Consider the following 15,000-nt stretch of genomic DNA (forward strand, 5'->3'; position numbering starts at 1 on the left):
ACACATCTATGTCATACACAGAGCATTTTAACATGCTACACATAAAGGATTCTCAAACCCTCTGTAAAGACACACTCCAGTATCCAAAATCTCATCCACACATTACACATAATATACCTGAGGGGTAGAGGCCTATCCTGGGGCATTTAAACACTGTGCAACACACTACACATTCATGTCAGGGAGTGCTCCTTATTGGCATCCTTACAAAGTCACGTAACAACTGGTTGTGAAATGGCGAATTTAGCCAAGGCAGTACAGTTCTGGCACAGCATGATTAGTGCTGGTTTGTGAAACATTTGTAGCCTTGAGTGACCACCTAATGCTTCATGATAATGGCCTATGGTACTATATCCCATCCAGTTATTGTAACCACAGTACTACACATAGCTGTCATTTCTACACACCGTAACAATGCGTGTGTGCACACATATGCACCTTTAAACAGTATGCATAGCAATCACCATTTGCACAACTGACACATATATGTCTTGTGATGCTATTGAGTGGCTAGGTCATATGACACATATTGGGTATGTGTAGTGTTTAAATATGCAGTTGTGTTTTAGCAAGCCATGTCGTGGATGAGACTGGCATGTCCACAATATGACCTACACTCAACATAAGTACCGTACATTGGGTATGTGGCCAAATGGTATTCTATCAATTATCCATGCACCACTGATGATGTTGTGTGAATACTCATCATGCATATGCTAAAAATGTGTCCACAATATTTGCTAAAGACACAGAGGCTGTAATCAGCATTGGATACATATCTGACACACAGATACACATCCAGCAATGGTATGTACACCTGTGAGTTATGGTGCACAGTACATCACAGGGTTATGAATACCTGCACAGCAATGTTGTGTCCATGTATGCATTGTGTTCCACGGGGAGGGCCATCACCTAATAACAAAACACATGCATCAAAGTCATGTATACTGTTAGTAACAAGGACTGACTACACTTGTGCTGCATGCTGTTGAGCAACACATGTTCCTGCATGCTGTCATGTGTGATATGACTGTTTTGCTTGTGATACTGTACCCCACCATCACCTGCTATTGTGTATGTTCTGTGATTGCTGGTGTTGTGTGTGTCTGCTTTTGGGAGGAGTGTAGTTTTGTGTGTGTGCATGTGCGCATGTACAGATGTGTGCATGTGTGCATGTGTGCATGTGTTCTGAAGTCATGTTCAGGTCTTAAAGTGTGTTTCCTGATTTCCTCTCACAGGTGGCGAGGTGGGGCTGGTTCAGTACAGCAGCAAACCTGATGTCACTGAGACAGACAGTGATCATGAGGATAGGTGTGCTGAGGCACAGGCAGGTTTGTCAGGGTCTGTTGTTGGGCCACCAATTGACAGTACACAAGTCTCCACCCCATCCATGCACACAGTCATACTGCCTGTACATTCATCATCACCATTGCCCTTAGCTGAGGGACAGTGTACGGTTGGCACTGGCCAGGACAGTGTGGTATCTATGTCACATGTATCAGGACACAGCAACCATAGCTAGATGTTTGGAATGGTACCACATAGGCAGATGCCCAGAGGTTCTCATCAGAGCACTGCTGGTCATCATGCCCCTGGCAGATGTGCCACACCTCTTTCTACCACACGCATGTTCCAGGCTGTCATGGAGACACAGACATGAATGGAGAGGTACACCAGACAGGGGCTAAGGGCACAGAGGGCTCATAACACCTCTGTAAATGACAGTATCCGTGACCTACCAGGTTCCATACGTAACTACACTGAGGTCATTGATAGACGTTGGGGTGAGACATTGGATGTCCTCCACAATGTCAAGTCCATGTGTCAGGACAGTGCAGGACAGTTGAGATGTCGATGTGGACATATGCCAGCAACATCACCAGCTGGAGGTCACCGTGGATGTCCAGAAAGTCACAGCCGCTCCTGTAGTGCCAGTACCAGCCCCAGCAATGTTGGGGGGTGCTGTCCATAGACCGTCCTAGCAGACCACGTGCACGTGGCTCTAGCCAGTCCCAGCAGGGATCTGGATCCAGTGGACATTTGTCAACCTCTTCGCATAGTACCCAATCTGGATTGGTACCTGACACTGTCTGTAGCACCCCTGCCAGGCACAGGTTCAGTATCCATGGCCAGAGATGGTGATCTGTAAAGCCTGCCAGGTACAGTCTGTAACTGTCTCACAAATCCCCGTATATGGCAACCACATGTTGGAACTGTGTGCATGCAGACACACACACATAAACCAGAAATCTAGGGCAAACACATACCCCCACACATGACAGCAACATTGGACCATAACAGTACTCATGGCCCTCACACACACACTCACACACACATATGTTGATTCTATTGCTCAGTGTAGGCCTCTGGCAAACCAACAAGACAACCTGTGAATATGATGAAACCTGTGCCACCTCCTGTCATCTGTAACATTGATGCAGGAACAGGCTAACATGGTGCTGATACACAGGGTGACTTTAATAAAGTATAGCAATGATTGGATGTGTAGCATGTTGTCAGCAGTAAAGTGTAATGATGTCCTTGAAGGTGTAGCTGAACAGGCATGATGCATTAAAGCTGTAATTAGCAATGTTGTATTGTTTTCACCAGTGTTTAGTCCAGTTGTGTTTTGTTTGCCCATGTGCCACTTGGCTGATGTGTGTAGTTGTGTCGGCATGCGTTATACAGTGGACAGTAAGTGTGGGGTGTGTGCAACACACGTTCGCAGGTGTCCATTTGTGAACATGGTGGAGGTGCACTGTCTGCATGTACATGCATATTGGACACATGGGCAGGGTGGCATGCCCTGTATTGGCCAGTGTTAACACTCCATAGCTTCTATTGGTGGTCAATATGCATTGTACTACATACATTTTGGAACTTGAGTATGCATGTGTGTGTATGACACAGGTTGATACTGTGCTGTGGGTGATGTTGTTGTTGCTATCTGTCTTTAGTGTTGTTTATAATCTACAGGGGAAATCTCAGATCGGGTCACAGTTAATGTAAATGGTCACAAAGTACACTTATCTGACTGACATTACCAATTTCTTGTCAGACAGCTTGAATGCAGATTTCGCCACCCTGTCATTACACAAGGGCCACATTTCCAGACCTGAAGAATGTAAAACCTGATGATTCACAGACACTCTAGTTAAAACATCTCTTTACCAAAGTCCAAACCACAGTGGCAATGGTACTGGACAGTGTCCCTGGCTGTGTCATACACAAGCTGAAATATGAAGTCACCACTCACCCAAACACTCTGTCCAGATGCAGCCTCTATACATGATGCACGGCAATGGTGTTCACAGTCCACAAGGGTTGAGCTACAATGTCTTCTTCTTCTTCTCCTTCTGGATGCTCCCATTAGGGGTCGCCACAGTAGATCATCTGTTTCCATTTCTTCCTGCCCTCTGCATCATGCGCTGTCACACCATCCACCTGCATGTCCTCTCTCACCACAGCCATAAACCTCATCTTAGGCATTCCTCTTTTCCTGTTACCTGGCGGCTTCATCCTTAGCATCTATTTCACAATATACTCTCCATCCCTCCTCAGCACATGTACAAACCAACTTAATCCTGCCTATCTGGCTTGGTCTACTAACTTTCAAACCTGGGCTGACCCTCTAATATACTTATTCCTAATCCTGTACACCCTCGTCACACCCAGTGCAAATGTTAACATAAATTGATTAAGGGTAGAACTACAACAGATCCTGGAAACTCTCACCCTATAAGACAGACAAATGTTATCTGGAAGGCTATGGAGCACAGCATTATGGAACTCATTAACAGAGACATTATGAGCCTGCAAACACTGCACCATACCCTCTTAGGTTCTCTAAAGGCCAGATCATGGCTCCTACACCTAGTAGACTTCAAGCCAGTTAACAAGGCTATAGGCAAGGGAGGGGAGATCCACACAGCCAAGCTATATCTCACCAGCAATTCACACCCATCCCACATTCTGGTATTATACATAACCTCAACAGACTGACCATAAACAATTGTTAAATGATAGACTGACAACTGACGCACAGATGTAGGACACACAATAACATTTGCAACCTCCATGTACAATTCTATGCCAGTAACAAGTGGTATTCACCTGCACTCAGTCCTGGGACCACTCCTGTTTGGCATATAGCTTTCTTAGGTACAAGCAAACACAGTAGGGATATGTCTGCCCACATCTGATGAAAATGCATACTGTGGGCTATACTTTATTCTCCAGATGACACACACATTCTCCAAAAGGGTATCATAGAGACAGATACCTGGTGTCAAACTCATGCTGTAAAGCTATAAGCCAAAGAAAGCATAGTTATCCACTTCTAGGAAACAAAGTATCCCCAGAGTACCACATAGGTAGTAGCCCCAAAAATGTGGAACAGGTACTAATGTATACATAGAGCCATGTGTTTAGTCATCTCTCCTTTGATAATCACATTACCAAAGGGTTTTGGAAATCCCTCTGTGGAGCACATAAGCAATAAAGGGTTTTCATGCAGATCCACAGAGGTTGTTTCACACCTATAATGATTAGTCACCTTTGCCAGACTTTGCTTGCTTTGGAACAGGTTTCAAATATACCTCAAGCATAAACCCTCTCTCACACTCTTCAATAGAAACCGTGATGAGTGGATGTGAAACAGAAGACGTAGCCCAGGGATCACTGCAGTGGCTAAGCTTGTCACAAGTATACAGAAGTGACCTAAGGTCTGGAAAGCGCCAGCATGCTCAGGCAAAGATAAAAGATGCTTTCATGGAGAAAGCAGAGTACCCACCTATGAAATAATTAAAGTCACATGTATGTATATGGCTTTGCCCCACAGCTACCTTACATGTGTAATGCACATACAGTTGTCATTGTGATATGTCATACACTAGAAAAATCAAAACCCACTCCACATTGACCAATGGTGTCACACACTCTCATACCCCTGGAACACACACACACAGTCAGCAAGTGCACGATTCAGACTCCTTCCTAACTACATTATGATACTACAGCAGTATGCATTTACACAACACACTATATACATTACTGGGATTTCACCTTCCCACAGGTATATTTGTAGGATGGTGACATCATCAGACTTGACAAAGATGAGTATACCACTTTTAAGGGGTGTGAGTAGTCTCCAAAAAGGTTAGTCCTTCCCAGGAAGACTCATACACACTCGGCCAGTGCAGGATTCAACCCCCTACCTAATGACATTATGATACTACAGCAGTACACATTTACACAACACGCTATACACATCACTGGGATTTTACTTTTCCACAGGTATATTTGTAGGATGGTGACATCATCAGACTTGACAAAGATGAGTATACCACTTTTAAGGGGTATGAGTAGTCTCCAAAAAGGTCACTTCTCCCCAGGGAAACACACACACAGTTGGCAAGTGCAGGATTCAAACTCCTACCTGCCTACATTATGATATCACAGCAGTACGCATTTACACAACACGCTACGCACACTGCTGTGATTTCACCTTTCCACAGGTATATTTGCAGGATGGTGACATCTTCAGACTTGACAAGATGAATATACCACTTTTAAGGGGTGCGAGTAGTCTCCAAAATGGTTGCTTCTATCTAGGGAGACACACATACACTCCGCAAGTGCAGGATTCAAACCCCTATCTAACTACATTACGAAACGATTGCAGCATGCATTTACATGACATGCTATACACATTATCAAGATTTTAATTTTCCACAGGTATATTTGTAGGATGGTGACATCATCAGACTTGACAGAGATGAGTATACCACTTTTAAGGGGTGTGAGTAGTCTCCAAAAGGTTGCTCTCTCCCCAGGGAGAGACACACACACATACACATACACACACACACACACACACACACACACACACACACACACACACACACACACACACACACACACACAGTTGGCAAGCGCAGGGTTCTTATTCCAAACTAAGTACATCTTTACACTTCAGCAAGCAATATGGAGTTACAGGGTGCAATACAGACATTACTCACTGACAGTTTGCCCAAAGGTTTTTTTCACATTTGCTAACCTCAGCAGGCTTATCATACTTGGTGTATTGTGAGTGTATTGTATGCATAGGCCATGAACATATCATATATGGGTTGATGCACCACATGCTGGCACACACAGGGTCAAACCGGTGGCTAAGCTCTGTCAACCCAATACTGGACAATACAGTCAAGAGGAGTAGGGTCATACAACCACAACACCAACAGTCTCACATAGACCTACAATATAAGCACCAGCAAAACACACACATAAATACACATTATCATACTCAGAGAATACAAATATTAATCTGAAAAAGAAAGAGTGTCCTCCTAAGCAGACAAGCAAGCAACATGCACCTCCAAGCACACACCAGAAAACACATAATACACCAAAGCAGTGTGCCTCACAACAGGCCCTAAGGCAAAACAACATACCCAACACACTAGTAATAGGTGACTCCATAGTCAGGCACACAGATGTTCCACTCACTCGTCTGGACAAGGGGAAGGTTACTGTCAGTTGTTTGTCAGGTGCTATGATCCGCCACATAACACAAGCACTTACATCACTCCAGAACAGGTACATATATGACGTGCTCTTTGTACATGTCAGTGTGAATGATTTGAGACATACCTCCCAGGACAACATGACAAGAGATATATAGTAGCTCTATGATCATGTAGCCCAGGCTGGTATGACGGTGACCTTGAGTAGCATCTTACCTTCACCTACATGATACTGCAACATAACAGAAAGATGATAAACTTCAACAATTGGCTGAGCTTCTGGTGTCATTCAAAGGGAATCCAGTCTCTGTCTGCCTGTAATGACATGATAGACATGCCTCGTTGCATCGCTAGAGATGGTTTGCATCTGTCACCCCTATGCTTCTGAATACTGGCCAAGGCTCTTGCTGTCCCCATATTACCTTTTTTAGGCAACGCTCAATGGTTCATAGGTAGGTACTAGGCTATCAGCTCTGGGGCCTATACAAGCCCAGCCAAAAAGGTACCCTGGCTTTTGCCACCCAAGAAATTTATTTTCCTGTGCCACTGTTGAGCAGAGACACAGAAGTGATCCCTGGGGTGAATTTCCTATTTCCCATCCAATCATCAAGATTTTTCTTGAAGAGTGCTAATAAGGAGCTTTGTTTGAATAGATAGGTAGTTAATTCCGGAGAATGGGAAGTCTCTGGGACAGGAATCTATCCCTCCGGCATGTTCTGTTTATTGTGACAAGGTTTAGGTCCCTAGAGCGTGTAGCTCAGATGGACTGGGATTTCTTTAAGTGGAGCATGTCCAACAGCTCTGGGTTTGACATAGCTTTGTATGTTAGGCAGAGATCACCTCTGAGTAGGCGATATGCAACGGAGTAAAGCTGGAGTTTTTTGAGACGGTCTGTGTAGGGGCATGTGTTTGAGGATGGTAATCCTCTTTGTGAGGTATTTCTGTGGCCTTTCCAGTTGTTGTAGATGTCTTGTGAGGTACATACCAAAAGGGCATTGTACTCTATAATAGGTCAAATGAGTGATGAGTAGATGGGAAAAATTATCTCTCTTTTCATGGATGAGAAACCTTTTTTGATGAGGTGTGCCACTTAGAAGGATTTCCTGACTACTGTGGCAATGTGATTATCAAAGGAGAGACTACTGTCCACCTGTGTCCCAAGTTCTCTTATCACACTTTCGGTGTTAAGTATACTACCGCCTATGTTATAGTTCATGGGTACAGAGTTTTTACCAAAGGGGATGACAATGCATTTTTTGGCATTGAGCTTGAGGCCGTGGCTTTGACACCAGGTATCTGTCTCAGTGAGGCCCTTTTGTAGGATGTCCACATCGTTAGTAGTTTCGATTATGGCTCCTAGTTTGCAGTCATCTGCGAACTTCATTAGCCAAAGACCTTCTGTGTTAGGTATCTACTTCTCTGAAGTACAGGCTAACAGGACATGACCCATGATTGAACCCTGTGGTACTCCACTTGTCACTGGTCTGAAGTCAGATTTGGTGTCTGCTACTTTAACAGTGTGGGTTCTGTCAGTGAGCCAGTTGGCAACCCATCTAGTGACATAAGGATTTATACCTAGCTTAGTGAGTTTATCTATAATTCCAGAGTGGGGGATGGCGTCAAAAGCCTTGGCAAGATCTAGATAGGCTGTGTGAACCACCTTACCCTTGTCTACGGCTTTGGTGACTGCTTCAAAGAAGTCTATCAGGTTTAGGAGACATGATCTGCCTTTTGGGGTCCAGAGTTTGGAGATTACAAATGTCTTTGTTTATAAGTTCCCTGATAGTACGTTCCATGGCCTTGCAGACCAGGCTTATCAGGCTAATGGGGTGCTAGTTCCCAGGGTCCGTGGTGGCTACCCCCTTGTGTATTGGGATAACCGTCACTGTATGCCATTCAGCAGGCACAAAGCCTGAGGTGAGGTTATGATTGAACATGGTACTTAGGTGTGGTGCCAGTTCATTCTGTAGTTCATGTAGAACACAGCCTTTCTTACTGTGACTTGCCTTGCAGCACTGAGTCCCCTGGGTTTGGCTTGTCGCTCATGAATAAATATTCCCTTAAATGCATATTCCAGTTCGCAAATAACAGTTGGTATGAGTAATGAGTTCCCTTCCCTTCCTCAATAATTCCCTGGATTCGGCTCGTCGTTCCTGAATTAATAACAGTTTTTATGTAAGTTCGCTCGCAAATACATATTCCCTGGTGGCTAGTTGTTTGCTTGCAATGCACAGCTTATAATTCCTGCTCGAAGCCGGAAATGCTTTGAGCTTTCAATTCCGACAGGCTGACAGACTATGCATGGGATGATGTCATCGCACAAGTGATGATGTCAGCTCAAGGCCGAAAATTTAAAAAACAGAGCCTGGGAAAATCGGAAATTAAAGGGTGCCACTCGGGAATTGTGGCACCCTATTATTTGGACCTCAAAACCGGTAAAAACCGAGAAACTCAGTATGGTTGAGAGGTATGACTTGAACTTCCCAACCATCTTGTCTTTATTCAGCTAGTCACCTTGCATAAACTTAGTTTCAAGCCTACTGCCTGCCCTGCACTAGCCACTCTAGTCACACCTTACACAACAAATCAATCCCTGCGATCAGAAGACAAAAATCTCTTAGTTATCTCAAAACCCACAAGAAAACCATATCACTCTCTGTATTCTTACTCTGTCTATGTACTATGGAATTCACTACCTCTAGCTATCAGGTCTATGCCTGGCCTAATCCATTTCAAAGCCTCTTTAAAAAAAATCATCTCAAAAATACATGACACTGCTCCTGCATAAAGCCTGCCTAATGCTCAGCTCTTTCCTCTTCTTCCACACTAGCCTCGTCATCCTCTTCTGTCACATTTCTCTTTCTCACAGTCTGCAAGAGCCTAAAGCTCTCCTAACTCCATCGCTGTTTCTATACCATATCCTTAAGTTACTACTCAAGCAGTAATGCCTCTATTCTTAACTCTCTCAAGTCTTTCTGCATCACTAACTTTCTATTTTCCTAACTGAAACTAACATCCTATTTTTTCATGTACTAGAACCATTAATGTCATACAGTGCACTGCCTACATACTACTTTTGGACACTATCTACTCATAGGCTATGTATATGGTGAGAGTGACAATTACTATCTATGTTTTAACTCTATAGAATTGTCTAGATGTGTAATCTTGTAACATAGTTTCTTTCAACTTATTTTTGTGTATAGTATTTCTAATGTCATTTGTATTGTATTGGATTGTATTGTATTTGTACTGTACTGTACTGTATGTGAAGCTTTTCTCCCCGGGTCTCTGCTGAAAACAGGTTTTGAAGGCCCAGTCAGACCACCCTGGTAAACAAATGTCAAATAAATAATAAATGTGAGCTCTCCTTTTCCATCAGATTTGTAAGACTGTGGAATGAGTTCCCTAATAATTTTAGATTTCCTGATATTTTAAGCAAGCAACAATTCCCAAAAGGGTGTGTGTTACTGTGTAAATAAAGCACGCTCAGGGGTGTTATGAGGCCCAATGCCACAGCGGACTCATTTTAGCAGGCATTACCTGTACATTAACATCCTGCTGGAGAATGTTTACCCTCCCTGCCTGGTGATGTACAGGTCACTCATTTTCTAAATGAATTTAAATCATCTCTTGAATAAGTTTATGTGTTAAAATAACGCTAAATTATTATATAATGGACTATTATAAAGGCCCAGCATGTTCTCCTTGTAGCACACTTCATTAATGGCATCATTTATTTGACTAGTTTTGGGGTCCCTATTAATTATTCGAACATTTTAAAGTCCGAATGTCACCATATGATCGAACTTTATAAAGTTCGAAGGTGAAAAGCAACAGCTCCATATGGCATAGAATGGGAGAAGTTCCCTTTTCTGCACTGAAGTATTATCTCGGATTTGGTATATTTAAGTAGGCGGAGTGTGGGGGTGCAGGGGGGCTTGCCCCCCTGCTGAGAGTGCTGAAGTAAGTTTTTTTTTATTTTTTTATTATATTTTCGATGTTTCAAACTTCGCTCATATGTTGTCGAACATATGAGGTTCGAAGTTTTGAAACTTCAAATATATAACATAGACTCTACTTTTGGAAACTGCTAAACTATGCATGAATGAACTTTAGATCAGTCGATGATTTAAGCCTGACAGATTAATGTCATAGATGGCAGGAAATCTTTGGCTCTATATGTTGGGACTGTTATTTGCTGTATATGACCTGTATCTAGTATGACTGATGCTTTACTGGGCAGGTGGCAGCAGAGGTGGAGCATGATATAGTCTCTTGTGACAAGAACTGGGCAGGGGGCAGCAGAGGTTGGTCATGATATAGACTCTTGTAACAAGAACTGGGCATGGGCCAGCAGAGGTGGGTCATGATATAGTCACTTGTGACAAGACAAACACTTGTGTCATTGTTATAGCTGCTGGCACACAGATGTTGACAGTTGCACTGCCACTGATATAACAAATACTGTATGTCAAAGATGAATATATTCAGTGTCTCTAGAGGCAAAACTCCCATGTACTAACAGTTATAATAACAATCTGGTTGTTAGAAGAATGCATGCTACATCCACATCACATAGTATGCACCCCACACTTGCTTAGGACCACCATGAAGAAATACACTGCCTTGTGCATCCCCAGTTGCTGGGTTATACATTTATATACTTCATAACATTGAAATTTCATAATGTTGAATTTCATAACATGGAAATTATAACATCTAAAATTCAAAACACTAAAAACCCAAAACACTGAAAACTCAGAATACTAAAAAGGTGCTTCATAACATTGAACACTATATTGCACAACTATTTATTTTATTTTATTTAACATTTGTTGACCGGGAATGTCCGACTAGGTTCCACAGAGCCTGTTTTCAGAGGAGGCCCGGGGAGAAACGCTCCAGATGCATGTCTTTGGAATGTGGGAGGAAACTGGAGTACCCAGAGGAAACCCACGCGAACACAGGGAGAACATGCAAACTCTACACAGAAGGCACCCCAGCCGAGAACCTCTTACTGTGAGGCGACAATGTTAACTGCTGCACCACTGTGCCGCCCAACTAAATAATATCATCTCCACCTACAACAACACCTAACCAACAAACACACTTTCTACTACATTTCTGCAGGGAGGCAAGCCCCCTTGCAGCCCCCGCCAAGATCACACTACAGTGGAAAATGTTAATTTCCTAATCTCAGTATATACAGTGAGGTTAGGAAATTAACTTTTTTCCACTGTAGTGCGATGTTGGAGTTGACATATTTAATTTACAGGGGTGTGGGTGGTGCAGGGGGGCTTGCCAGACTGCAGAAATGTAGTAGAAAGTGTGTTTGTTAGTTAGGTGTTATAGGTGGAGAAGATGTTATTTGCATATGCATTGTAGTTTTCAGTGTTATGAAGCACACTTTCAATGTTCTGAGTTTTCAATGCTTTGGGTTTTCAATGTTTTAGGATTTAGATGCTTTGAAATTCAATATTATGAAATTTCAATGTTATGAAGTAGACCTATAGATAGATAGATAGACAGATAGATAGATATTAGATAGAACCATTTATAGGCTACCTGTGTCCATCAGACAAGCCAGAATGAAGTTTCTGCACCCCATGCAATTATCCAAGTTACACTTGATACAGTAAGGCAGAAAACTACCAAAGGAAACAAATAACCAAAATATACCAAGCAGTGATGTCAAAGTACACACATTGGAGATGAAACCACAGTTCATGAAATAAAAACAAAAGCCTTTATTAACCAAATAAGAAAAAAATATTATTAAGCACTTTCGTCCTACTGTAATCAGGACTTCCTCAGAATAAAAGTCATTCACAAAGACAACACTTAAATACCTTAAGAGGTTATTAGAAGTGGCGCCTAAAAAATCCAATTTAAAGGGAAACTATCCATCCAAGATTATCAATTACAAAAAGGATAAAACACATATAAATTCAGTACAAAAATGAGCTGAAACAGATTAAAAATACTGAACCAATTATGACAAAGCAAAGCTGAATTAAGTTGAATTACCTATCATAAAGAGACAAAAAACATTCAAAAACCTGTAATGTCAATCAACATATGTAATCCAAAGTATATAACAAGAACATTTCTTTTACTAGAAACTACAACCAATATTCTTGTACGGCATTACTAAAAGATAAACATATAAAATATAAAAGTATGTAAATGTACAAATGCATAACCTGTATATTCATACACTAAAGTTATATAAAGATATACAAATATGAAAAAATGTTAATGAATTATAATTATGAACCAATTGATTAATAACAATACAAATATACATAAAAACCTGCATTCAAAGTTTTGATGCCCTACACATTAAAATAGGTTTGACTGAAACAAAATCATTCAAGCCTGGGACAGTGAAAGCATTCAATTTGAACTCCCACCAAGTTACCCTATAATATAACCAATTTTCCCAGTCTCCTCATCTGGGATCTATATTCACAAGTTCCAAAAAAAGCAAATAGCAAGTTACACTTGAATTGGGTTACATTGCAAGATGTTGGGTCTGGAAAATAGGTAGTGAATCTAAAAAGGTGTTTTGCAGTGTGGGAAAAGTTGCATGGTATGTAGGTAGGCAGCACTTTGTATTACTTCTTCAGTTAAGAAGACATTGATTGGCAGTTAGTCAGCTGACAAGACACTGATTGACAGTTAAAGCTGTATATAAGCAAACAGCCTAAAGGGTTAGACTCGGGGAATTTGGTTCTTCATCTGAGAAGCAGTGAGGAGGAAGAGCATGTAAGTGCAGAAATGCCCACCCATTTGGAGCAAGATTTGTAGTCATTCTTGGTGAAGTAACTTTGGTGAATAGCTGTAGTTAATATCTGGGAAAGGCCTGCAGTCTTGGACATTTTTGGAGCAGGATGGTGCAAAGCTGGTCTTGTCTATAGTAAAAGGCCACATTAGTCTTATATGCAAAGGTTAACTTCCTGATATTATCATGAATTTTGCTTTTAGTTTATTTACTGTGAAGTTTTCATAGGTACATAGGAAGGTACTAGGCAATTGGCCCTAGGGCCTATATAAGCTTAGCCAAAAAGGTACCCTGGCTTACGCCACCGAAGAAAATTATTTTCCTGTACCCCTGTCAAGCAGAGCCACAGAGATGATCCCCAGGGTGAATTTCCTATTTCCCATCCAATCACCAAGATTTTTCTTGAAGAGTGCTAATGAGGAGTTTGTTTGATATAGATAGGTAGTTTGTTCCAGAGTATGGGAAGTCTCTAGGACAGAAATCTATCCCGCCAGCATGTTCTTTTTATTGTAGTGACAAGGTTTAGGTCCCTAGAGCGTGTAACTCAGAGGGATTGGGATTTCTTTAAGTGGAGCATGTCCAACAGCTCTGGGTTTGACATAGCATTGTATGTTAGGCAGAGATCACCTCTGAGCAGGCAATATGCAACGGAGTAAAGCTGGAGTTTTTTGAGATGGTCTGCGTAGGGCATCTGTTTGAGGCCAGTAATACTCTTTGTGAGGTATTTCTGTGGCCTTTTCAGTTGTTGTAGATGTCTTGTGAGGTACATACCAAAAGGGTCATTGTACTCTATAATAGGTCTAATGAGTGACAAGTAGATGGGAACAATTATCTCTTTTTTCATGGATGAGAAACCTTTTGTGATGAGGTGTGCCATGTAGAAGGATTTCCTGACTACTGTAGAGATGTGATTATCAAAGGAGAAACTACTGTCCACCTGTGTCCCAAGGTCTCTTATCACACTTTCATTGTTAAGTAGACTACCACCTATGTGGTAGCTCATGGGTACAGAGTTTTTACCAAAGAGGATGACAATCCACTTTTTGGCATTGAGCTTGAGACTTTGACACCAGGCATCTGTCTCAGTGAGGCCCTTTTGTAGGATGTCCACATCATTAGGAGTTTTGATTATGGCTCCTAGTTTGCAGTCATCTGCGAACTTCATTAGCCAAAGACCTTCTGTGTTAGCTTGTATTTCAGAAAAGTAGATACCAACCAGGAGAGGACCCAGGACTGATCCCTGTGGTACTCCACTTGTCACTGGTCTGAAGTTGGATTTGGAATCTGCTACTTTCACAGTGCGGGGTTCTGTCAGTGAGCCAGTAGGAAACTCATCTTGACATAGGGATTTATACCTAGTTTAGTGAGTTTATCTATAATTCCAGAGTGGGAGATGGTGTCAAAAGAGATCTAGATAGGCTGTGTGAACCACATTACCCTCGTCTATGGCTTTGGTGACTGCTTCAAAGAAGCCTATCAGGTTTAGGAGACATTATCTGCCTTTTACAAACCTGAGCTGGGTAGGGTCCAGAGTTTGGAGATGACCAATGTCTTTGTTTATAAGTTCCATGATGCCATAACCTTGCAGACCAGGCTCGTTAGGCTAATGAGGTGGTAGTTCCTGGAATCCGTGGTGGCTCCCCCTTTGTGGAGTGGGATAACCGTCACTGTGCACCATTCAGT

The sequence above is a fragment of the Protopterus annectens genome, chromosome 3.part1 (genome assembly GCF_019279795.1).
Source record: "Protopterus annectens isolate FY-2018-M chromosome 3.part1, PAN1.0, whole genome shotgun sequence".
In the NCBI taxonomy this organism is placed as follows: Eukaryota; Metazoa; Chordata; order Ceratodontiformes; family Protopteridae; genus Protopterus; species Protopterus annectens.